This window comes from Oryctolagus cuniculus, chromosome 1, assembly GCF_051225735.1.
Source record: "Oryctolagus cuniculus isolate XC-2025 breed Fujian yellow rabbit chromosome 1, ASM5122573v1, whole genome shotgun sequence".
NCBI lineage: Eukaryota > Metazoa > Chordata > Mammalia > Lagomorpha > Leporidae > Oryctolagus > Oryctolagus cuniculus.
In genome coordinates, this window is record NC_142867.1 from 148271898 (window position 1) to 148297414 (window position 25517).

General features: G+C 41.5%; 1 long non-coding RNA gene across 4 annotated transcripts in view; it reads left to right on the top strand.

Moving 5' to 3' along the window:
- The first annotated feature begins 8171 nt into the window (after positions 1–8171).
- The window catches only part of LOC127491322 (uncharacterized), a 38668-nt gene continuing 21322 nt past the window's right edge, over positions 8172–25517 (top strand). Inside the window, exons 1-3 of one of the 4 annotated variants that reach the window (XR_016223170.1) lie at positions 8172–9200; positions 11897–12418; positions 20669–21430. This is a non-coding gene — a long non-coding RNA (uncharacterized LOC127491322). Of the gene's footprint in view, positions 9201–11896; positions 12419–15035; positions 16126–20668; positions 21431–25517 lie in introns of those variants that run through there. The other 3 variants (XR_016223157.1, XR_016223166.1, XR_007919956.3) reach the window with 3 other exon arrangements.

A 25517-nucleotide genomic window follows, 5' to 3' on the forward strand; every position in this document is an offset into this window, starting at 1 on the left:
CACTATGAGAAACAGTGACTTGATCAGCTCTTGTCCTGACTGTTGATGTACAATGTAATACTTTATCCAATTTAGTATTTTTTTGTTCTAGTACTATTGGTTGAACTCCGTAATTAACAAACAATTATTCTTAGGTGTTTAAATTTTAACTGACAAGTGATCCCTGTTAGGAATGTTGAAAACATTATGCTGAGTGAAATAAGCCAGTCCCAAAGGGACAAATACCATATGTTCTCCATGATCGGTGACAACTAACCAAGCACCAAAAAGGAAACCTGTTAAAGTGAAATGAACACTATGAGAAACGGTGACTTGATCAGCCCTTGCCCTGACTGTTGATGAGCAATTTAATATGTTATCCCTCTTAGTATTTTTTTTGTTTGTTCTACTTAATACTTTTGGTTGAATACTGTAATCAATACACAATTCTTCTTAAGTGCTGAAACTTAACTGAAAAGTGATTGCTGTTAAATATAAGAGTGGGAATAAGAGAGGCAAGAGATGTGCAATTTGGGACATGCTCAAGCTGACTTGCCCCAAATGGTAAAGTTAGAAACATACCAGGGGATTCCAATTCAATCCCATCGAGGTGGCATGTATCAATGCCATCTCACTAGTCCAAGTGATCAATTTCTGTTCACAATTGATCATAATGATAGGACTAAGAGTCAAAGGGATCACATAAACAAGAATAGTGTCTGCTAATACTAACTGATAGAATCAAAAAGGGAGAGAACAATCCAACATGGGAAGCGAAGATACACAGCAGACTCATAGAATGGCAGATGTCCTAAACAGCACTCTGGCCTCAGAATCAGCCCTTAAGGATGTGGATCTGGCTGAAAAGCCCATGACAGAATTGAAGGCATGTAAAGCCAAGGCACTCTGGCAAAAAAAAAAAAAAAAATGACCTAAATGAAAGATCTCTGTGAGTGAGATCCCAGTGGAAAGAACGGGCCATCTGAGAAGGAGGTACCTTTCTCTGAAGGGAGGAGAGAACTTCCATTCTGACTTGCCTAAATATGATCAGAGTCGGTGAACTCAAAAGGCTTCCATAGCCTTGGCAGCTCATGACAAGAGCCTAGGGTGATTACTGATGCCATAAACAAGAGTGTCAATTTGTTAAGTCAACAACAGAGTCACTGTGCACTTACTCCTCATGTAGGATCTCTGTCCTTAATGTGCTGTACATTGTGATTTAATGCTATAACTAGTACTCAAACAATATTGTTCACTTTGTGTTTCTATGTGGGTGCAAACTGTTGAAATCTTTACTTAATATATGCTAAACTGTTCTTCTGTATATAAAGAGAATAGAAAATGAATCTTGATGTGAATGGAAGGGGAGAGAGAGCAGGAATGGGGAGGGATGCGGGTGGGAGGGACGTTATGGGGGGAAAGCCATTGTAATCCATAAACTGTACTTTGGAAATTTATAGTCATTAAATAAAAGTTTAAAAAATTGTATTACAATAAATTCATATTTTAATTCCACATTTCATGAACTTTTTGAATTATACTTGTACATATTTTTTACGGTGTTAACAATCCAGCACAGAAAGTCTATTTCTAGGCATAAACTATAAAACAGGAACTAAAAACAGGCACAATGAGGCATACAGAAGGCTATACAAGGATGTAATATCTACAATAAAAAATATGAAATAAAATTATTAACATGTGTGGGTAGAAAAGGAATGAGATACATCTTTATGAACTAGTATAGGCAGACTGGTAAGGTAAATGTTGAATAAAAAAAATCACACCAGAGAGGCAGGTGCTGTGGTGTAGCGGGTTAAAGCCCCAGCCTGCAGCGCCATCATCCCATTTCAGTGCTGGTACGAGTCCTGGCTGCTCCTCTTCCAATCCAGCTCTCTGCTATGGCCTGGGAAAGCAGCAGAAAATGGCCCAACACCATTGGCCCCTGCATCTGCATGGGAGACCCAGAGGAAGCTCCTGGCTCCTGGTTTTAGATCAGCTCAGCTCTGGCCTTTGCAGTCATTTAGGGAGTGAGCTAGCAGAATGGAAGATCTCTATCTCTCTCTCTCTCTCTCTCTCTCTCTCTCTCTCTGGCTCTACCTTTCTCTGTTACCCTGTGTTTCAAATAAATAAAATAATTCTTTAAAAAAAAAAATCATGCTAGAGAGCCAACACGGTGGCACACTAGGTTAATCCTCCACCTGCGGTGCCGGCATCCCATATGGGTGCCGGGTTCCAGTCCTGGTTGTTCCTCTTCCAGTCCAACTCTCTGCTGTGGCCCGGGAAGGCAGTGAAGGATGGCCCAAGTGCTTGGGCCCTGCACCCGCATGGGAGACCAGGAAGAAGCACCTGGCTCCTGGCATCGGATTGGCGCAGTGCGCCGGCCGTAGCGGCCATTTAGGGGGTGAGCCAATGGAAGGAAACCCTTTCTCTCTGTCTCTCCCTCTCTCACTGTCTATAACTCTACCTGTCAAATAATTAAATAAAAATCTTTTAAAACATCATGCTAGAGAGTAACATGCATAATATGATACCCTTTTATGTAAAATAATTACTTATACATCAAGGCATATCACAGGATATACACCAAACTATAATAGTGTTTATGTCCTGGGAATGAATGACCAGTAAGGGTCTCTTAGACTTCTGGAAACTGTTTTTAATTTTTTAACTCAGGTAGTTTAATTTTTTTTTTACTTTTTACTGTTTTCCTTATTTTTAATTATTTTACTGATTTTATCTTTTACTTATTTTTGAGTGTTTTACTTAATGTCTACTTACATGTATTACTTATATGAGGAAAACTAATTTTTTTGACAGGCAGAGTTAGACAGTGAGAGAGAGAGAGAGAGACAGAGAGAAAGGTCTTCCTTCTGTTGGTTCACCCCCGAAACGGCCGCTCCGCCCGGCATGCTGCGCTGATCTGAAGCTAGGAGCCAGGTGCTTCCTCCCGGTCTCCTATGCGGGTGCAGGGCCCAAGGACTTGGGCCATCCTCCACTGTCTTTCAGGGCCACAGCAGAGAGTTGGACTGGTAGAGGAGCAACCAGAACAGAACCGGTGTACCAACTGGGACTAGAACCCGGAGTACCGGCACCGCAGGAGGATTAGTGTAGTGAGCCGGGGTAAAAAAAACTGTCCTAGGGGCCAGTGCTGCGGCATAGTGGGTAAAGCCGCCGCCTGCAGTGCTGACATCCTTTATGGGTGCTGGTTCGAGTCCCAGCTGCTCCACTTCCCATCCGGCTCTCTGCTCTGGCCTGGGAGAGCAGCGGAAGATGGCTCATGTCCTTGGGCCCCTGCACCCTTGTGGGAGACCTGGAGGAAGCTCCTGGCTTTGGATCAGCATAGCTCTGGACATTGCAGCCAAGTGGAGATTGAACCAGCTAATGGAAGATCCCTCCCACCTGCTTCTGCCTCTCCTCTCTCTGTGTAACTTCGACTTTCAAATAAATAAATAAATCTTTAAAAAAAAAAAACTGTCCTAAAGAAACTGATACTTTATCTCAGGATAATGTTAGACAAACAGAACTCTATGTTTCTCTGTTAAGCATACTTTTCCATGCAAGTAATCTGAACTTTGAACCCCCAACTTCATGTTTTCTCGAGGAACACCCAATCCAGGACCCTTTTTATCACAGAAACAAGTTATAACCTAATCTGGAAAAATCAAACATTTCTATCCCCATGTCAACATTTTTTTTGTTTCAGGAATTAGCAACTATTTAATACAAGGCCAATCATTACATTGTTTTCATTAAGAGTTACCGAGGGGGGGCGGAGGGGAGAGAGAGAGAGAGAAAGAGAGAGAGAGAGAGAGAGAATCTTCCACTGACAGGTTCACTCTCCAGATGGCTGCAACAGCCAGTGTGGAGTCAGGCCCAAGCCAGGAGCCAGGAGTTTCTTTCTGGTTTCCAATAGGAGTGGCAAGGGCCCAAACACTTGGACCATCTTGTCCTGATTTTCCCAGGTTACTAGCAGAGAGCTGCATCAGAGACTTGCATGAGGCCCATGTGGAACGTCAGCATTGCAAGCTGCTACAGCTTTGCCGGCTATACCACAATGCCACAAAATCTCCCACATTTTAAGGTTACCTGATAAACCACCTGAATCCCACCTGAAAATTTAAGTTACTTACGCAGTGTAAAGCAACATAATCACAGGTTCCAGAAATGAGGCTTGGACATCTTTAGGAAGCCCTTAATGTGCCTATCACATGGACTGAACACCTTGAAACTGTCAGATTCAGTTAAAAGGAAATTATATACTGCCTACAAGAAACCCACTTTATTTTTTTTTAAGATTTATTTATTTATTTGAAAGGTCAAGTGACAGAAAAGGAGCAATCTTCAATCCACTGGTTCACTCCCCAAATGGCCACAATGGCCAGGGCTAGTCCTGGCCAAAGCCAGGTGCTCAAAACTCCATCGAGTTTCCCACTTGGGAAGCAGGAGGAAAAGCACTTGGGCCATACTCTTCTGCCATCCCAGGCACATTAACAGGGAGCTGCGTAAGAAGCAGAACCGCAAGGTCTCAAATCATTGCTCCAATATAGGATGCCAAATGGCATTTGACAGCCAGTTCACTGTGCCACAATTCTTACTCCTAAAAACCTATTTTAAATATAAGGCAGGGGCCAGAGCCATGGCGCAGTAGGTTAATTCTCGGCCTCAGCACTGGCAACCCATATGGGTACCAGTTCTAGTCCCAGCTGCTCCTCTTCCAATCCAGCTCTCTGCTATGGCCTGGGAAAGCAGTGGAGGATGGCCCAAGTGCTTGGGCCCCTGCACCCGTGTGGGAGGCCAGGAAGAAGCACCTGGCTCCTGGCTTCAGATCGGCACAGCTCCGACCCTTGCAGCCATTTGGGGAATGAACCAATGGAGGCAAGACCTTTCTCTCTGTCTCTCCCTATAACTCTACTTCTCAAATAAATAGATAAAATCTTTTTAAAAAATATGTAAGGCAACACATTTAAAATAATAGAAAAACATAAATCATTGTAATAAAAAAAAAAGTTGGCACAGGGAAGAGATGGCAGCAAAATGGCTAATGAGAATTCTGGGGAGCTATCCCTCCCCAGAAATATGGAAAATCCATCGGATTAAAACACATTGGCCCTCTGGAAGCTAGCAAAGATATACAGCCACCAAGCAAACACATAACCAGGAGCAAAAGCACTGAAGCACTGCACAGAGTATGAAGACCTTCTAGCTCACCCTTGCCCTGTTCCACACCCCAGCACAATGCTAGTTTTGAAGGTCTCAGAACAGCTATTTTAAAATAGTTTGAAAAATTCACTAAAGAAACCACACCTACAACTCACAGTTATAACAACAACTAATCCTAGAGAAACTTGAAGAATCTGATTTCCAAAGTTACCTCAAAATATCCACTATTCAAATGAAAGAAATACAAGATATGCCAAGAGACAAGAAAGTGTGATTAATTCATAGCAAATAAGAAATTAACAGATTCTGCCTAGGAGGTTCAGATACTGGAATTACTAGAAGACAATAAGTCAATTGTTAGAAATATGTTCACACAGATGGAAAAACAAAGAACTAAAGGAAATCAGGAAATTGATATCAACAAATAAAGAGTATCAATCAAAAGAAGTTATGAAAAGGAACCATATAGAAATGTTGAAGCTGGAATGAACAACAACTGAAATAAAAACTCACTAGAGAGGTTTAATTGCACATTTGTGCAAGTAAAAGAAAAAACATTAGTGAACTTGAAGGATTGCTAATTAAAATTATCCAGTCTTAGGAGCAGAAATAAAAAAGAAAGCTAGATTATCTCTGTTAACCATTTATATTAATTATACAAAAAGTAAACTTTGGAAAAAAATAATGTTACATACAAAAATGAGAATCATTTCATAGTTTTTCATTTCAAGAAGGGTCAGTAAGGACACAGAAGGCTTGAATACACTAGCAAACTATTTGGCATAATTAACATCCATAGTATACTTCACAAATCAATAGAAGAAGGTAAAATTGGATGGCCAAAATTAAGAAAAAAATCACAAAAAAGTTAAAACTTTGAATTACATGAGTATACCCTCCTACAATAAAGGAAGTATTATAATCAATACCAAAAAATGTGAAAATACCTAAATATTTAGAAATTAAATATAACCTTAGAATTAATGAGGAAATCAAAAGGAAAATTGGGTGGAATTTTGAGTGGAATGAAAAGCAAAGACAAAACATTGAAATTTATGAGATACAGCTATAGCAGTAGAGATAAATTTCTAGCTCTAGGTGTCTATATCAAAACAGAAAGTTCTCAAACCAGAAACCTTGGCATTCTACCCTAAGCAATTTTTAAAAAAGAGTATCAAAGAAAAAGGAAGTAAATAAGTAAAAATGAAAGAAATCACTGAAACAAAAAAGTCAAGAAAAAAAATCAGTGAAACATCTTTTTTTGGTCATATAATGACATATGATAGCAATATATCAAATACAGAAGTCAGATTGAAGTAAGTAGCTAAATCTGTGACATCAAAATAAATATTGACAGCAATAGGTTATATTGAATCAAAAGGAAACCAAGAGACTATATAGATAAAAATAGCAAATAAGTAAATATAAAATTTGATGTGTAATGGGATATTTTTGTTTTGAAATGAGGTATTTAACTTTATTGGGAATATTTAAATTTTGACTCAGAATGTGAACACACACTACTAACACAATAAAACATTCATTTCAAAATTAAGAGTTTTTTTTAAAGCTTTTATTTATTTGAAAGGCAGAGTTACAGAGAGGCAGAGACAGAGAGGAAGAGAAAAGTCATCCATCTGCTGGTTCACTCCCCAAAGAGCCACACCAGCTAGAGCTGAGCTGATCCGAAGCCAGGAGCCTGGAGCTTCTTCTGGGTCTGCCACATAGGCACAGGGACACAGGACTTGGACCATCTTCTATTGCTTTCCCAGGCCAGAACGAAGAGCTAGGTTGGAAGTAAAGCAGCCAGGACTTGAACCCGCGCCACATGGGATGCCAGCACTGCAGGCGGCAGCTTTACCTGTTATGCCATGGCACCAGCCCCCACAAAATTAAGTTCTTGACCTGAAAGATCTTAAAGTCCCTGTGGAGGTTGTGTGGTGCAGCGTGAGCATTCTAGATTTCTCTGCCCAGCATATTTTTCTGTCGTATCCATATAGTAGCTGACTAGCTTTGGGGAAAATAGAAGTTGTGTACAATGAAATTTCATTTGTTGCTTACATGCCCCAGTATTATGACTTGATTATGGGAATATAAAAGAGTAGATAGGAGAAAGAGGAACTGCTTAAAATTGGAAGAGTTTACAGTGAGGATGAGCAAGCCGTTAGTTTCAGTGGCTTAAAATTAAGAGAATTCACTACCGAAATAGCTAACTACATGTGTCTATAGCTTATCTAAGAAAGCTGAAGAAAAAGTAGTAGGCAACAGGCAGAACCTTAGAAACATTTAGGAAATCTTTATCCTGTATGGAATGGGATAAGGTTATAAGCAAGGAAAATTATTAACAAATATGGTAAGCAAAATATTATTTTTAAAAATTAGAAACTAATCAAATACCAACAAAAGGAAGAATATTCTATCACTTAATACAGGCTATTATAAAAATATTATTCATGAAAGTACTTTTTAAGAGCATTGTAAACAAGCATAAAAAAAATTAGCAAGGAGCTGATGTGGTGGCATAGTAGGTTAAGCATCCACCTGTACTGCCGGCATGCCAAATGGGTGCCAGTTCAAGTCCCAGCTGCTCCACTTCCGATCGAGCTCCCTGCTGATGGCCTGGGAAAGCAGTGGAAGATGGCCTAAGTGTGTGGGTCCCTACCCACGTGTGGGAGACCTGGAAGAAGCTCCTGGCTTTGGATCAGCTCAGCTCTGGCCCTGCCATTTGGAGAGTGAACTAGAGGACTGAAGAACTCTCTCTCTCTCTCTCTCTCTCTCTCTCTCTAACTTGTCCTCTCAAATAAATTCATAAATCTTCAAAAAAATTTAAAAAAGCAAATTCTGGGAGGAGCCATCAAAATGTTAAGAACAGTTATTCTCAGTAATTCTATTTTCCAGACCCTGTGAATTTGATCAATAATATTTTCATAAAAATTAAAATAAATAACAGAAAGGATTCCCTTCCACTTCTTTAGAAGTCACAGTTAACAACTCCTATCTAACAAGGAGCACCAGCCCTCACTACATGTGTGACTATCTCAGTACCCACATAACTGGAAGTAGTTGTCTGAGATTCTGTGCCCTGTGAAATGCCTGTCTGTGGAACAGGCCAACCTCGGTCTTGCCGTCCTGGCTCCTGAACGTCACGACCAAAGGTTCTGCTTCCACCCTGAGGAGCGGGCCTTGTCTCTGCCCACTGACCCTAGGCCTCGGAGTTCCCAGGTAAACCATTCCTTACAAACAGACTTCCGCAAGCCGTGACACCCCGCCACAGACGCAGTACAGGAGTGAGAGCGGAAGCTGCAGACCGGAGCAGCACCCTACCAGACTCTGCCGGGTCCCCCCGCAGTGGACGAAAGCACCTGCTGGCTCCTCTGAACACAAGCAGCGGCGGGCGAGCCCCGCAGTCCTGCTCCTGGGAGGACGACTCCCAGCCTCCTCCCAGCCTTCGGACTGGCGCTCGGACGACGGACACGTCCTGCGGGCCCGCAGGCGCTCAGGGCACTGGGCCCTCTGGGGCCTGGCAGAGCCCATGTGGTGACAGCCCATTCCTGGAGCTGAGCGGCAGAGCGGACAGGACTCCTGCTGTGTCGTCCATCCCAGTTCTTGGGGCCCATCCTGTCCGCAGCGCCTGGGGTCTCCCCCACAGACTGACATCCCAGGCTTTGGTTAAGGCAGGTCAAAGGCCGGACCGCCAAGGCCAAGTGACGCCTTAAAGAGCTGGCAGGACTGCTACCGCCTGCTTTCTAGCTCTCGAACTCCAAAGGTGCCTCCAGCGCCCAGGACTGCGCGGCCTCTGAGGCGGCTGCATCGCGGGAGTTGGCACATCGCGAGATTTCAGGAGCCGCCAGCCCGCGTCCTGGCAGCTGGGGATGACGGTTATTCAGGAGAGCCCAGCCCTGCGGGCGCTGCATTCTGGGATTGAAATGGAAGACAGAGCAAGGATGAGGTGAGTGCCCGTGCCCCGGGCGTCCGGAAGTCTTTTCCAGACCTCCATGTTTTAGGCAAATGTCAACTCTGGTCTTCCGGACACGACAGAGAGCATGCAGAAGCCTGAGGTGAGACTGGGGCCGTCACTGCAATAGGGAGTGAAGCAAACAGCGCCTCCTTCCAAGCCTCACCCCTGCATGCGGCCCAGCCTCTCTACTCGTGGGCCCACCCATAGGTGTCCAGTCCTGGCCCCAGAGGAAGCCGCGCCAGGGGACCCTCGGAATCCTTCCCTTGCGCCTTCATTTCACTAGATGTTCCTGTGCCCCGCTACATGCTAATCACCAAATGCTGGTAGCAGGGCAATGCTAAGGAAAGACGATCTCAGTCTGCAAAGGAATTAAGCTAAATATTCTAATTTTTTATTTCTTACCCTGTGACTGGAAATACTGTAGGGCATTTAACAAATACAAGAAACAACAGAGAATGGATTTTAATAAACTTCTTCTGTTGGTAGTATTTTTAACTGGAATGGAAGGACAGATCCCACCTTGGATGACCAAAGCAGGTGTCCCTGGGAAACCTCTTTCAGTATAGTAAGAAGGCAGGCCTACAGGAGGGAGTGGAGTCAAGTGCTCTGTAGTATTTTTAAATTATTATTTGAAAAGTTAGCATCTGTTGGTTGCTTTTCCCTCTGTGCTGGTCTAGCACATTTGTTCAATGGATGAGGAGGATGAAGAAGTTTAGGAAAGTGCAATGCAGCTCTCTGCTGTGGCCTGGGAAAGCAATTGTAGATGGCCCAAGTGCTGGACCCCTGCACCCACATGCGAGACCTGGAAGAAGCTCCTGGCTCCTGAGTTCCAGTAGGCTCAGCTCTGGCCTTGTGGCCACCTGGGAAGTGAACCAGCAGATGGAAGACCTACCTCTCTCTCTCTCTCTCTCTCTCTCTGCCTTTGCCTCTGTCTCTCTGTAACTCTGCCTTTCAAATAAACAAACAAATAAATATTTTTTAAAAAAGTAGTTTAGGAAAGTGAAACTGTTTTGAGTACAAAAGCAAAGGAATTAAGAAAAACAAACAGGAACCAGCATTGTGTCAAAGCCAGTTAAGCCGCCACCTGTGAATCTAGCATCCCATACGCTCCAGCTCCCTGCTAATGTGCCTGGGAAGGCAGCAGAGGATGCTCCAAGTGCTTGGGCCCCTGCACCCATGTGGGAGAACTGCAGGAAGCTCCTGACTCCAGGCTTCGGCCTGGCCCAGCCCCGGCTGTTGCAGCCATTTGAAAAGTGAACCAGTGAATGGAAGGTTGGTCTCTGTCTCTCTCCCTCTGTCTCAGTCTCTGTCTCTTCCTCTTTCTGAGTAACTCTGACTCTCAAATAAATAAATCTTAAAAAAATATAAGCTTCAAATTGAGTCTGTTTTCTTCTTGGTGTTCCAAATGCTTGGAAGACTTCCTAACACAAGGTAATCACTGGAGGAATGAACAGATGCCCTAACAGCAGTAATGGAACCGACCGTTAGTTGTACAAAATTAATTTTTTAAAAAATATTTATTTGAAAGTCAGAGTTCCTCAGAGACGGAGAGGCAGAGAGAGAGAGGTCTTCCATCCAATGGTTCACTCTCCAGATGTCCACAATGGCTAGAGCTGCAGCAATCCAAAGTCAGGAGCCAGGAGCTTCCTCCAGGTCTCCCACGCCAGTGCAGGGGCCCAAAGACTTGGACCATCTTCTACTGCTTTTCCAGGCCATAGCAGAGAGCTGAATTGGAAGAGGTGCAGTCGGGACTAGAACCAGGGACCACATGGGATGCCGGTGCTTCAGGCCAGGGCGTTAACCCACTGCGCCACAGAGCTACCCTTGTAGATAGTGAATTAATGTTGCCACCACCATACTTAATTCTGTGATTTCATAAAGAGGAATCACCTCCTTTTAGAAAGAAAGTATAGAGAAGGCAGAGGGTTTGGGGCCGGCGCCATGGCTCACTTGGTTAATCCTCCGCCTGCGGTGCCTGCATCCCATGTGTATGCTGGGTTCTAGTCCAGGTTGCTTCTCTTCCAGTCCAGCTCTCTGCTGTGGCCCTCTCTCTCTCACTGTCTATCTATTACATAAGGAGAGAGAGGGAGAGAGAGAAAGAAAGAAAAGGCAGATCCAAAGCCAGGAGCTTCCTCCGGGTCTCCCGTGTGGGTGCAGGGCCCAAGCACTTGGGCCATCCTCCACTGCCCTCCTGGGCCACAGCAGAGAGCTGGACTGGAAAAGGAGCAACCAGGACAGAACCGGCGCCCCAACAGGAACTAGAACCCGTAGTACTGGCACCACAGGCAGGGGATTAGCCTAGTTAGCTGCGGCGCCAGCCTTAAAGTTAATGATTTCATACTGTTCTCCCTCCTCCTCCTCCTTTCATACTGTTCTAAGTATTAAATGGAACAATATACAGAAATCACAAATTTGTTCCACAACACTAAACTATGGCACACAGTACTTAATTTCTCTATATGAAATCTGACTCAAAGCCTGAATTTTTAACAGGTGAGAAAATAACCAATATGAGTGACTCCTGGGACCTTTTGTATACTTAGCTTAGTCCAGTGTCAAACAAAGATACTAGGTTGGCCAATGCAGTGTTTTGCTGCAGCTCCCGAGACAATGGAGCTTGAACATTCGTCATCTCAGCAAATATCATTTCATTCCTTAGGAACCGCTACCGCATCCTAGGCAACTTCCACACGGGAGTCATCCACTTAGAACCCGTCTTTACAATGCTACTGTTAGGCAGCTCTCCAACTTTCAATCCCTTCCCTCATTGTCTTCAACCTCATCTTCTCTTCATAGGAGCACCTAGATGAATGCCACTCCTACATGAGAATTTGGATAGTCCTGTACAAAAGATGTGTCGAAGCTGGTTTTGGAAAGGAAATGTGGAAACTGTTAATAGCTCCTGAGACCAAGAACCCAGTGTCGAAGCTGGTTTTGGAAAGGAAACATGGAAACTGTTAATAGCTCCTGAGACCAAGAACCCAGAGCTCCTCAGAAGACAAGAGTGAAAAGTTACATTCTTTCCTTTTGGAGTTCCTTCAGGGTAGAAAGTGTAATCAATAGCTCAGTAAATTATCCTGTGACAATTGAAGAGTACCTAAAGCTGAGTAAGTAGAATAAGCAAGATTAATTTCCCTCTCATTGCTGTCAGCAAACCTCCCACCCACTATGAAGCACTGATAAGCTTCCATCGCAATCAAGAAGGGTTACTTGCTGCCACCTCCTTTTGGACACTACACTTAATAGATGGTCCATGAGTTACAAACTTTTTTACTACTTCATCTGGTATTTCTCTGCATGGAAGAATATGAGATCAAGGTAAGAAGACTTGTTGTGTAGACCCCATTCAGTAACTCAACCTCTTTAAGCCACCATATCTCCCTTTGATGGAAGTCCTCAATAAGGTCATGGGTACACAGAAAACACCACAAAATGAAAGTTACATGCTCTGAGTTCCCTTCTATTGGCTTTTCTACTAATTGGATGACTCATTCTCTAATGTGGAAGCATGAGAACCAAATGTCAGAGGGGTGTGCTGTATCACATATATTTGTTTCTTTGTTTGTGACAGGAAGAGTTAGACAGTGAGAGAGACAGAGAGAAAGGTCTTCCTTCCGTTGCTTCACCCCCCCAAATGGCTGCTGTGGCCGGCACACAGTGCTGATCTGAAGCCAGGAGCCGGGTGCTTCCTCCTGGTCTCCCATGCGGGTGCAGGGCCCAAGCACTTGGGCCATCCTCAACTGCCTTCCCATCCACAGCAGAGAGCTGGACTGGAAGAAGAGCAACCGGGACAGAACCAGTGCCCCAACAGGAACTAGAACCCAGGGTGCCAGCACCGAAGGTAGAGGATTAGCCTAGTGAGCCATGGCGCCGACCCAGTATATCACATATATTTGTATGATCAGAAATTAAATTTAATTAATTAGAAATTAAATGTAAAGATTAGAAATTAAAGGAATAAATGACAGTCAAATAAAAGTTTTACTTTTAAATTCTTCATTGAATTAAGAATAGGAAAATGATGACTAATTGGATAATTACAGTATATGCATAAGTGAAATGAATGAAAGCAATGTGATAAAGAGTAGGAGGGAGAAATTGGGAATATTTTATCATAAGATATGTAAACTACCTGTAAAATTTTAGTTATTCGAAAATGGACTTAGATGAATTGTGAGTGTATGTTACAATCTCGAATGCAGCCACTGAATTATTTTGGAAGAAATATTATTGGTAAGCTAGGAAAGCAGAAAATATTGAATCAGATGAAATTTTTATTTAAAATATTATCAAATCATAAAAGCAGAGGAACAGAGTAACAAAAAACAGAAAACAACGAACAAATAGCAATAGTAAATTCTTGTATATCGATAATTATTTTAAATGTAAATGGATTAAGTTTTTCCATAAGAATTGAGCGGGCCTGCACCTTGGCTCACTAGGCTATTCATCCACCTTGTGGTGCCAGCACACCGGGTTCTAGCCCAGGTCGGGGCGCCGGATTCTGTCCCGGTTGCCCCTCTTCCAGGCCAGCTCTCTGCTGTGGCCCGGGAAGGCAGTGGAGGATGGCCCAAGTGCTTGGGCCCTGCACCCCATGGGAGACCAGGAAAAGTACCTGGCTCCTGCCATCGGATCAGCGCAGTGCGCTGGCCTCAGCCCGCCGGCCATGGCAGCCATTGGAGGGTGAACCAACGGCAAAGAAAGACGTTTCTCTCTGTCTCTCTCTCTCACTGTCCACTCTGCCTGTCAAAAAAAAAAAAAAAAAAAAAAAAGAATAGAGTGGCTCAATGAATAAAATAGCAATATGCAACTTTATGCATGTAAGAGACTCAGTTTAGCCTTAAGAGCACACGTAGGCTGAAAGTGAAAATTTGTTTTTTTTTTTTTTATTTAACTTTTATTTAATGAATATAAATTTCCAAAGTACAGTTTATGGATTACAATGGCTTCCCCCCCCATAACTTCCCTCCCACCTGCAACCCTCCCCTTTCCCGCTCCCTCTTCCCTTTCATTCACATCAAGATTCATTTTCAATTCTCTTTATATACAGAAGATCAGTTTCGCATATATTAAGTAAAGATTTCAACAGTTTGCACCCACATAGAAACACAAAGTGAAATATACTGTTTGAGTACTAGTTATAGCATTAAATCACAATGTATAGCACATTAAGGACAGAGATCCTACATGAGGAGTAAGTGCACAGTGATTCCTGCTGTTGACTTAACAAATTGACACTCCTGTTTATGGCATCAGTAATCACCCTAGGCTCTTGTCATGAGTTGCCAAGGCTATGGAAGCCTTTTGAGTTCACCGACTCTGATCATATTTAGGCAAGGTCGTAGTCAGAATGGAAGTTCTCTCCTCCCTCCAAAGAAAGGTACCTCCTTCTTTGATGACCTGTTCTTTCTACTAGGATCTCACTCGCAGAGATCTTTCATTTAGGTCATTCTTTTTTTTTTTTTTTTTGCCAGAGTGTCTTGACTTTCCATGCCTGAAATACTCCCAAGGGCTTTTCAGCCAGATCCACATAACTTAAGGGCTGATTCTGAGGCCAGAATGCTGTTTAGGACATCTGCCATTCTATGAGTCTGCTGTGTATCTCACTTCCCATGTTGGATCATTCTCTCCTTTTTTATTCTATCAGTTAATATTTGCAGACACTAGTCTTGTTTATGTGATCCCTTTGGCTCTTAGTCCTATCATTATGATCAATTGTGAACTGAAATTGATCACTTGAACTAGTGAGATGGCATTGATACATGCCACCTTGATGGGATTGAATTGGAATCCCCTGGCATGTTTCTAACTCTAACATTTGGGGCAAGTCAGCTTGAGCATGTCCCAAATTGCACATCACTTCCCTCCTTATTCCCACTCTTAGGTACCAGCAATCACTTTTCAGTTAAGTTTCTTTTTTTTTTTTTTTAAACAGGCAGCGTGGACAGTGAGAGAGAGAGACAGAGAAAAAGGTCTTCCTTTGCTGTTGGTTCACCCTCCAATGGCTGCCGCAAGCAGCGCGCTGCAGCCATGCGACCAGCGCGCTGCAGCCGGCACACCACCCGGATCCGATGGCAGGAGCCAGGTGCTTCTCCTGGTCTCCCTTGGGGTGCAGGGCCAAGGACTTGGGCCATCCTGCACTGCACTCCCTGGCCATAGCAGAGAGCTGGCATGGAAGAGGGGCAACCGGGACAGAATCCAGCACCCCGACCAGGACTAGAACCCAGTGTGCTGGCGCCGCAAGGCGGAGGATTAGCCTAGTGAGCCGCGGCACCAGCCTCAGTTAAGTTTGAACACTTAAGAATAACTGTGTATTGATTACAGTCTTCAACCAAAAGTATTAAGTAGAAGAAACATAAAATATACTAAGAGGGATAACGTATTAATTTGTTCATCAACAGTCAGGGCAAGGGCTGATCAAGTCACCGTTTCTCATAGTGTTCATTTCACTTTAACAGGTTTCCTTTTTGGTGCTTGGTTAGTTGTCACTGATCAGGGAGAACATATGATATTTGTCCCTTTGGGATTGGCTTATTTCACTCAGCATAATGTTTTCAACATTCCTAACAGGGATCACTTGTCAGTTAAAATTTAAACACCTAACAATAATTGTTTGTTAATTACAGAGTTCAACCAATAGTACTAGAACAAAAAAATACTAAATTGGATAAAGTATTACATTGTACATCAACAGTCAGGACAAGAGCTGATCAAGTCACTGTTTCTCATAGTGTCCATTTCACTTCAACAGGTTTCCCCTTTGGTGCTCAGTAAGTTGTCGCCGATCAGGGAGAACATATGATATTGGTCCCTTTGGGACTGGCTTACTTCACTCAGCATGATGTTTTCCAGATTCCTCCATCTTGTTGCAAATGACCGGGTTTCATTGTTTTTGACTGCTGTATAGTATTCTGTGGAGTACATGTCCCATAATTTCTTATCCAGTCTACTGTTGATGGACATTTGGGTTTGTTCCAGGTCTTAGCTATTGTGAATTGAGCTGCAATAAACATTAATGTGCAGACAGCTTTTTTGTTTGCCAATTTCATTTCCTTTGGGTCAATTCCAAGGAGTGGGATGGCTGGGTTAAATGGTAGGGTTATATTCAGGTTTCTGAGGAATCTCCAGACTGACTTCCATAGTGGCTTACCAGTTTGCATTCCCACCAACAGTGGGTTAGTGTCCCTTTTCCCCCACATCCTCTCCAGCATCTATTGTTGGTAGATTTCTGAATGTGAGCCATTCTGACCAGGGTGAGGTGAAACCTCATTGTGGTTTTGATTTGCATTTCCCTGATTGCTAGTGATCTTGAACAGTTTTTCATGTGTCTGTTGGCCATTTGGATTTCCTCTTTTGAAAAATGTCTATTGAGGTCCTTGGCCCATCTCTTAAGTGGGTTGTTTGTTTTGTTGTTGTGGAATTTCTTGATCTCATTGTAGATTCTGGTTATTAACCCTTTATCTGTTGCATAGTTTGCAAATATTTTTTCCCATTCTGTCAGTTGCCTCTTCACTCTCCTGACTGTTTCTTTTGAAGTGCAGAAACGTCTCAATTTGATGCCATGCCAAATGTTAATTTTGGCTTTCACTGCCTGTGCTTCTGGGGTCTTTTCCATGAAGTCTTTGCCAGTACCTATATCTTGCAGGGTTTATCCAATGCTCTCTAATAATTTGATGGCGTCGGGTCATAGATTTAAGTCTTTAATCCATGTTGAGTGAATTTTTGTGTAAGGTGAAAGGTAGGGGTCTTGCTTCATGATTCTGCACGTGGAAATCCAATTTTCCCAGCACCATTTATTGAATAGACTGTCCTTACTCCAGGGATTGGTTTTGGATCCTTGATCAAATATGAGTTGACTGTAGATGTTTGGATTGATTTCTGGTGTTTCTATTCTGTTCCATTGGTCTATCCATCTGTTTCTGTACCAGTACAATGCTGTTTTGATAAAAACTGCCCTGTAGTATGTCCTGAAATCTGGTATTGTGATGCCTCCGGCTTTGTTTTTGTTGTACAAGATTGCTTTAGCTATTCGAGTTCTCCTGTGTCTCCATATGAATTTCAGCATCATTTTTTTCCAGATCTGAGAAGAAGGTCTTCAGTATCTTGATTGGTATTGCATTGAATGTATAAATTGCTTTTAGGAGAATGGACATTTTGATGATATCAATTCTTCCGATCCATGAGCATGGAAGATTTTTCCATTTGTTGGTATCCTCTTCTATTTCTTTCTTTAAGGTTTTGTAATTTTCATCGTAGAGATCTTTAACGTCCTTGGTTAAGTTTATTCCAAGGTATTTGATTGTTTTTGTAGCTATTGTGAATGGGATTGATCTTAGAAGTTCTTCCTCAGCCATGGCATTGCCTGTGTATACAAAGGCTGTTGATTTTTGTGCATTTATTTTATATCCTGCTACTTTGCCAAACTCTTCTATGAGTTCCAATAGTCTCTTAGTAGAGTTCTTTGGGTTCCCTAAATAAAGAATCATGTCATCTGCAAAGAGGGATAGTTTGAGTTCTTCCTTCCCAATTTGTATCCCTTTAATTTCTTTTTCTTGCCTAATAGCTCTGGCTAGAACCTCCAGAATTATATTGAATAGCAGTGGTGAGAGTGGACATCCCTGTCTGGTACCAGATCTCAGTGGAAATGCTTCCAACTTTTCCCCATTCAATAGGATGTTGGCTGTGGGTTTTTCATAGATTGCTTTGATTGTATTGAGGAATGTTCCTTCCAAACCCAGTTTGCTTAGAGTTTTCATCATGAACGGGTGTTGTATTTTATCAAATGCTTTCTCGGCATCTATTGAGATAATCATATGGTTTTTCTTCTGCAGTCTGTTAATGTGGTGTATCACATTGATTGTCTTGCCCACATTAAACCATCCCTGCATACCAGGGATAAATCCCACTTGGTCTGGGTGGATGATCTTTCTGATGTGTTGTTGCATTCTATTGGCGAGAATTTTATTGAGGATTTTTGCATCTATGTTCATCAGGGATATTGGTCTGTAATTCTCTTTCAATGTTGCATCTTTTTCCAGCTTAGGAATTAAGGTGATGCTGGCTTCATAAAATTACTTGGGAGGATTCCCTCTTTTTCGATTGTTCTGAATAGTTTGAGAAGAATTGGAGTCAGTTCTTCTTTAAATGTCTGGTAGAATTCAGCAGTGAATCCATCTGGACCTGGGCTTTTCTTTGTTGAGAGGGCCTTTATTACTGTTTCAATTTCTGTCTCAGTTATGGGTCTGTTTAGGTTTTCGATGTCTTCCTGGTTCAATTTAGGTAGGTTGCATGTGTCCAGGAATCTATCCATTTCTGCTAGGTTTCCCTGTTTGCTGGCATACAAGTCCTTGTAGTAATTTCTGATGATTCTTTTTATTTCTGTGGTGTCTGTTGTTACATTTCTTTTTTCATCTCTGATTTTATTGATTTGGGTCTTTTCTCTTCTTTTTTTAGTTGGGCCAATGGGGTGTCAATTTTGTTTATTGTTTCAAAAAAACAGCTCCTCGTTTGGCTGATTTTTTGTAATTTTTTTTTTATTCAATCCTGTTGATTTCTTCTCTGATTTTAATTATTTCTCTTCTCCTACTAGATTTGGGTCTGGTTTGCTGCAGGTTTTCTAGATCCTTGAGATGCATTGAAAGCTCATCTATTTGGTGCCTTTCCAATTTCTTGATGTAGGCACCTATTGATATAAACTTTCCTCTTAACACTGCTTTTGCTGTATCCCATAAGTTTTGGTATGTTGTACTGTTATCCTCATTTACTTCAAGAAAATTTTTGATTTCTCTTTTAATTTCTTCTATGACCCATTGTGCATTGAAATTGAAAATTTGTAAAAAAAATATTCCATGCAACCAGTAACCAAAAGAGAACAGATGTAGTTATCTCAGACAAAATAGACTTTACTCAAAGGAATGAATTAAGCACCTCATAAAGATACCTGCACCTCCATGTTTATTGCAACATTATTCACAATAGCCAAGATATGGAGACAACCTAAGAATCCAGTAACTAAAAAATGGATAAAGAAATTGTGAGAATGGAGATAAACACACATGACATATTTTGAAAAATTACACAAAATGGAATTAAAGATAAGTATTTGGCACAAAATGAAATCCAGGCAGTTTCTGCATAATTTTCATTTTCCAAATTTTTTAAGCGCCTTCATAATTAGAATTACAGAGACCTTGAAAAAGAAGAGCCTTCCTTTTGCAACAACAGCGATTAAACTGCAGGACATTATGCTAATAGAAATAAGTATGACACAGAAAGAAAACTACTATGTTATCTCACATAGAAAGTCTAAAAAGAAAATTTAAAAGTTGAATACATAGAACAGAAAATAGAATGGTAGTTACCAGTGGTGGGTGTGGTAGGAGGAGAGGATAGAGGTCAACAAATACAAAGTTGTAGTTATGAAAGATGAAGAAGTCTAGAGAACTAATGTACATCATGAGACTTATGATTAGTAATATTGTATTGTGTTCTGGAAACTTGCAAAGAGAGCAGATATTTGAATGATCATAAAACAAAGCAAATTACAAAGGAGTAAGTGAGATTATGGCTATGTTAGTTGCCTAACATGAATATTTGAAATAATCATCTCATTATGTATGACAGTCTTCAAAAAGTTGATGGAAATGCATATTATGAAAAAAAACTATGAATTTCAAACTTCTGAACCAAAATATATTTTAAAAAAAGATTTATTGGGGCTGGTACTGTGGCGTAGCAGGTAAAGCCACCGCCTGCAGTGCCAGCATCCCATATGGGCTCCAGTTCAAGTCCTGGCTGCTCTACTAATCCAGCTCTCTGCTGTGGCCTGGGAAAGCAGTAGAAAATGGCCCAAGTCCTTGGGCCCCTGCACCCACTGGGAGCCCTGGAAAAACCTCCTGGCTCCTGGCTTCAGATCAGCGCAGCTCTGCCTGTTGTGGCCAACTGGGAGTGAGCCAGTGGATGGAAAACCTTTCACTCTGCCTCTTCTTCTCTAGCTGTGTAACTCTTTCAAGTAAATAAATAAATAAATAAATCTTTTTAAAAATCTTAAAAAAAGGACTTGGGCTATCTTCTGTTTTCCCAGGCCATAGCAGACAGCTGGATAGGAAGTGGAGCAGCCAATACTCAAACAGGCACCCATTAGGGAGGACTCGAACCTGCACCCATATGGGATGCCGGCACTGGATGCAGCAGCTGTATCCACTATGCCATGTGCCGGCCCCTCCAAATCCATCCTGATTTAGGGAGCAGTCTTCTCTGTAGTGTCATACAACCTCTAATGGACACAACTGAACTTAATTTAGCAATGTCTTTTGTTTGGAATCATATCTATGATCACTTCATTCTTGTAAGGTATTGTGAGCTCTTTCCCATCTACTTATTTTCACCAAAATTTTCATTGAGTCCTCTGTGCTCTCTAAAACAGTGATGTCATTTTGTTAATAGTGTACACATATATTTCCCCATTTTAGCCAATCATTACAGTAATAACTTTTAAATTCTCATTTAGGTTATAATCTGCTGAAATTAAATTTCATCTTATTTTCTTCTTTATTTATTTTTTGACAGGCAGAGTGGACAGTGAGAGAGAGACAGAGAGAAAGGTCTTCCTTTGCAGTTGGTTCACCCTCCAATGGCCACCGCAGCCGGCCCGCTGAGGCCAGCGCACCTCGCTGATCCAATGGCAGGAGCCAGGTACTTATCCTGGTCTCCCATGGGGTTCAGGACCTAAGCACTTGAGCCATCCTCCACTGCACTTCCCTGGACACAGCAGAGAGCTGGCGTGGAAGAGGGGCAACTGGGACAGAATCCAGCGCCACGACTGGGACTAGAACCCGGTGTTCTGGCGCTGCAAGGCGGAGGATTAGCCTAGTGAGCTGCAGCGCCGGCCCTTATTTTCTTCTATTGTTTGCCTCTTGCCTCACTGAGTATAATAAATCTGCCTTGGACCCAGGCACCTGCTCATTTCCTTTACATTTGTTATCAGTTTACAAGTAATGGCAGGTTCTTCCTTTGCCTGTCTTCTACATCTGCAGTTTCTTCATTGTCCCTGCAAAAGGAGGTATACTTCAAGCCTTCCTCCTCTCATGTACTCTCCCATTAATAACAGAGTTCTCTCCCTCTATACAGTTTTGCATCTCTGGCATTGTTTTTGGTTGTTTGCTAATTTCTTTATGATAAATCTGGTCCTGATACCTCTAAAGTCCACCAGAATTCACAAATCTAAAAATAGCTTTTAAAGTCTGAGCAACAAAAGCAGCACCAAAAAATTTCCCTGTGAGAAAGTATTGTAAAAACTGTCCCATTGAATACATTCTAAAAAAATGGTAATGTCATCAAAAAGAAACCCTGAGAACCTGTTCCAGAATAAAAGAGACCAAATATAACTAAACGCAATACATGATCCTAGACAAAATCCTGTAATGGAGTTTAGTTTTTCTTAAGCCACGAAGGACATTAGTGGGTAAATTGACCAAAATAGAATACAGATGAGAGATTAACTGAAAGTTACCTGTCAGCTTTAAATTTACTGAAGGAAATATTTGAATGTGTAAGAGAATTCTGTTTAAGAAGTACACAATGAAATACTCAAGGAAAAGTGCATCATGTATGAAATGTATTCTCAAATGTATGTGTGTTTTTTTTTGTACATGCACAAAGGGTGAGGAAAGATAGAAAGGAAGGAAAGAGACAGAGAAAAGAAATGGAAAATCGATCAAAATGTTAATAATAGGTATATCTGAATAAAGGGCTTACCATCCATGCAACTTTTTTGCAAATATAATTAGCTTGACACAAACACATTTTCTTACATGGACCCTTGACTATGTTTTCCTGAGTTTTACCTAACTTTTGCAATTTTTAACTTTCATTCCCACAGCTGCTACAGCTATACACAGCCAGTTGTCTCAGGTTCTGTCCCAGGCAAAATCCTGGGGTCTGCTGTCTGCATTTGAAGCAGTTAATGTTTCAGCATGATTTTGAGCACCCAAGGAAGGGTTTTTCCTAATGATGCATAATGTAAAACCAAAGAGAATCAACGTTTTATGAAACCATGTTTATAGCATGTAACCACAAATCTCTTTCTTACATGGTACCACGTCATGTGTCCTTGGGCTTTTAGGATGTGAATTGATTTCCAGATTTTCTTCTGTGCCATTTCTATTGCCTTCTCTACCGGATTTCCTTCTTCCACATCTGTGTTTTCCTTTTTTTGTGGGACCCTCTCCCCTTCTTGGCATTCTCAAAATTATTTTTAAAAAAATTTTGGTAACAGTTGTATTGAAATTAATTCAATATAAAAATATATAATTTAGAGGTTTTTTCTCAGTTGAACATTCATTACCTGAACCAATTTTAAAACAATTTCATGACTTCAAAACATTTCACACCCTTTAGTTATTAACCCCTCACCTTTCATCTCCCAGCCCTCATAAACAACTAACATACTTTGTCTCCATAGATTATCCTATTCTAGATGTTCCATAGGATGGAATGTGGTCATTTGCAACTGACTTCTTTCACTTAGGGTGATGTTTTTCAAGGTTCATTCATACTGTAGCATTCATTAATGTTTCCTTTTTATGGCTAAATTATATTTCATTATATATATATATATGTGCCACACTTAGTTTATCCATTCATCAGTTGAGGGACATTTGTGTGGTTTCCACATTTTGGCTTCTGTGAATGCTGTAACTGTGAATATTTATGTGTAATTTCTGTGTGCATAATTTTTTTTTATTTTTTTATCTTTTATTTAATGAATATAAATTTCCAAAGTACGTCTCATGGGTTACAATGGCTTTCCCCCCCATACCGTCCCTCCCACCCACCACCCTCCCCTTTCCCACTCCCTCTCCCCTTCCATTCACATCAAGATTCATTTTCGATTATCTTAGTATACAGAAGATCAGCTTAGTATACCTTAAGTAAGGATTTCAACAGTTTGTTCCCACACAGAAACATAAAGTGAAAAATAATAGATGATTTTTTTTTAAATGATGATGAAATCAGATCAGACCTATTGTCATGTTTAATCCCAGTGAGAGTCAAGTTGGGAATTGATAGTTTCTTTTTTTTTTTTTTTTTTTTAACAGAAGATCAGTTTAGTGTACATTAAGTAAAGATTTCAATCGTTTGCACCCCCATAGAAACACAAAGTGAAATATACTGTTTGAGTACTCGTTATAGCATTAAGCCTCAGTGTACAGCACATTAAGGACAGAGATCCTACATGAGGAGTAAGTGCACAGTGACTCCTGTTGTTGACTTTACAAATTGACACTCCTGTTTATGGCATCAGTAATCTCCCTATGCACCAGTCATGAGTTTCCAAGGCTATGGAAGCCCCTTGAGTTCTCCGACTCTTATCTTGTTTAGACAAGGTCATATTCAAAGTGGAGGTTCTCTCCTCCCTTCAGAGAAAGGCACCTCCCTCTTTGAAGACCTGTTCTTTCCACTGGGATCTCACTCACAGAGATCTTTTTGCCAGAGTGTCTTGGCTTTCCATGCCTGAAATACTCTCATGGGCTTTTCAGCCAGATCCGAGTGACTTTAGGGCTGATTCTGAGGCCAGAGTGCTATTTAGGACATCCGCCATTCTATGAGTCTGCTGAGTATCTCACTTCCCATGTTGGATCACTCTCCCCTTTATTTATTCTATCGGTTAGTGTTAGCAGATACTAGACTTGTTTATGTGCTCCCTTTGACTCTTAGTCCTTTCATTATGATCAATTGTGAACTGAAATTGATCACTTGGAATAGTGAGATGGCATTGGCACATGCCACCTTGATGGGATTGAATTGGAATCCCCTAGTATGTTTCCAACTCTACCAATTGGGGCAAGTCAGCCCGAGCATGCCCCAAATTATACATCTCTTCCCTCTCTTATTCCCACTTTTATGTTTAACAGGGATCACATTTCAGTTAATTTTCAACACTTAAGAATAACTGTGTGATAATTACAGAATTAAACCAGTCATATTAAGTAGAACAGACAAAAAAAAAAATACTATGAGGGATAATGTATTAAGTTGTCCATTAGCAGTCAGGGCTATGCTGATCAAGTCACCATTTCTCATAGTGTCCATTTCACTTCAGGAGGTTTCCTTTTTGATGTTCAGTCAGTTGTCACCGATCAGGGAGAACATATGGTATTTGTCCCTTTGGGACTGGCTTACTTCACTCAGCATGATGTGTTCCAGATTCCTCCATTTTGTTGCAAATGACTGGATTTCGTTGTTTCTTACTGCAGTATAGTATTCTAAAGAATACATATCCCATAATTTCTTTATCCAGTCTACCATTGATGGGCATTTAGGTTGGTTCCAGGTCTTGGCTATTGTGAATTGTGCTGCAATAAACATTAGGGTGCAGACCGCTTTTTTCTTTATCAATTTAAACTCCTTTGGGTAAATTCCAAGGAGTGGGATGGCTGGGTCGAACGGTAGGGTTATATTCAGGTTTCTGAGGAATCTCCAGACTGATTTCCATAGTGGCTTGACCAGTTTGCATTCCCACCAACAGTGGGTTAGTGTCCCTTTTTCCCCACATCCTCGCCAGCATCTGTTGTTGGTAGATTTCTGTATGTGAGCCATTCTAACCGGGGTGAGGTGAAACCTCATTGTGCTTTTGATTTGCATTTCCCTGATTGCTAGTGACCTTGAACATTTTTTCATGTGCCTGTTGGCCATTTGGATTTCCTCATTTGAAAAATGTCTATTGAAGTCCTTGGCCCATCTCTTAATTGGGTTGTTGGTTTTGTTTTTGTGGAGTTTCTTGATCTCTTTGTAGATTCTGGTTATTAACCCTTTATCTGTTGCATAGTTTGCAAATATTTTTTCCCATTCTGTCAGTTGCCTCTTCACTCTCCTGACTGTTTCTTTTGCAGTACAGAAACTTCTCAATTTGATGCAATCCCAATAGTTGATTTTGGCTTTGACTGCCTGTGCCTCCCGGGTCTTTTCCAGAAATTCTTTGCCTGTGCCAATATCTTGAAGGGTTTCTCCAATGTTCTCTAATAACTTAATGGTGTCAGGACGTAGATTTAGGTCTTTAATCCACGTTGAGTGGATTTTTGTGTAAGGTGTAAGGTAGGGGTCTTGCTTCATGCTTCTGCACGTGGAAATCCAGTTTTCCCAGCACCATTTATTGAATAGACTGTCCTTGCTCCAGGAATTAGTTTTAGATCCTTGATCAAATATAAGTTGGCTGTAGATGTTTGGATTGATTTCTGGTGTTTCAATTCTGTTCCATTGGTCTATCCATCTGTTTCTGTACCAGTACCATGCTGTTTTGATTACAACTGCCCTGTAGTATGTCCTGAAATCTGGTATTGTGATGCCTCCGGCTTTGTTTTTGTTGTACAAGATTGCTTTAGCTATTCGAGGTCTCTTGTGCCTCCATATGAATTTC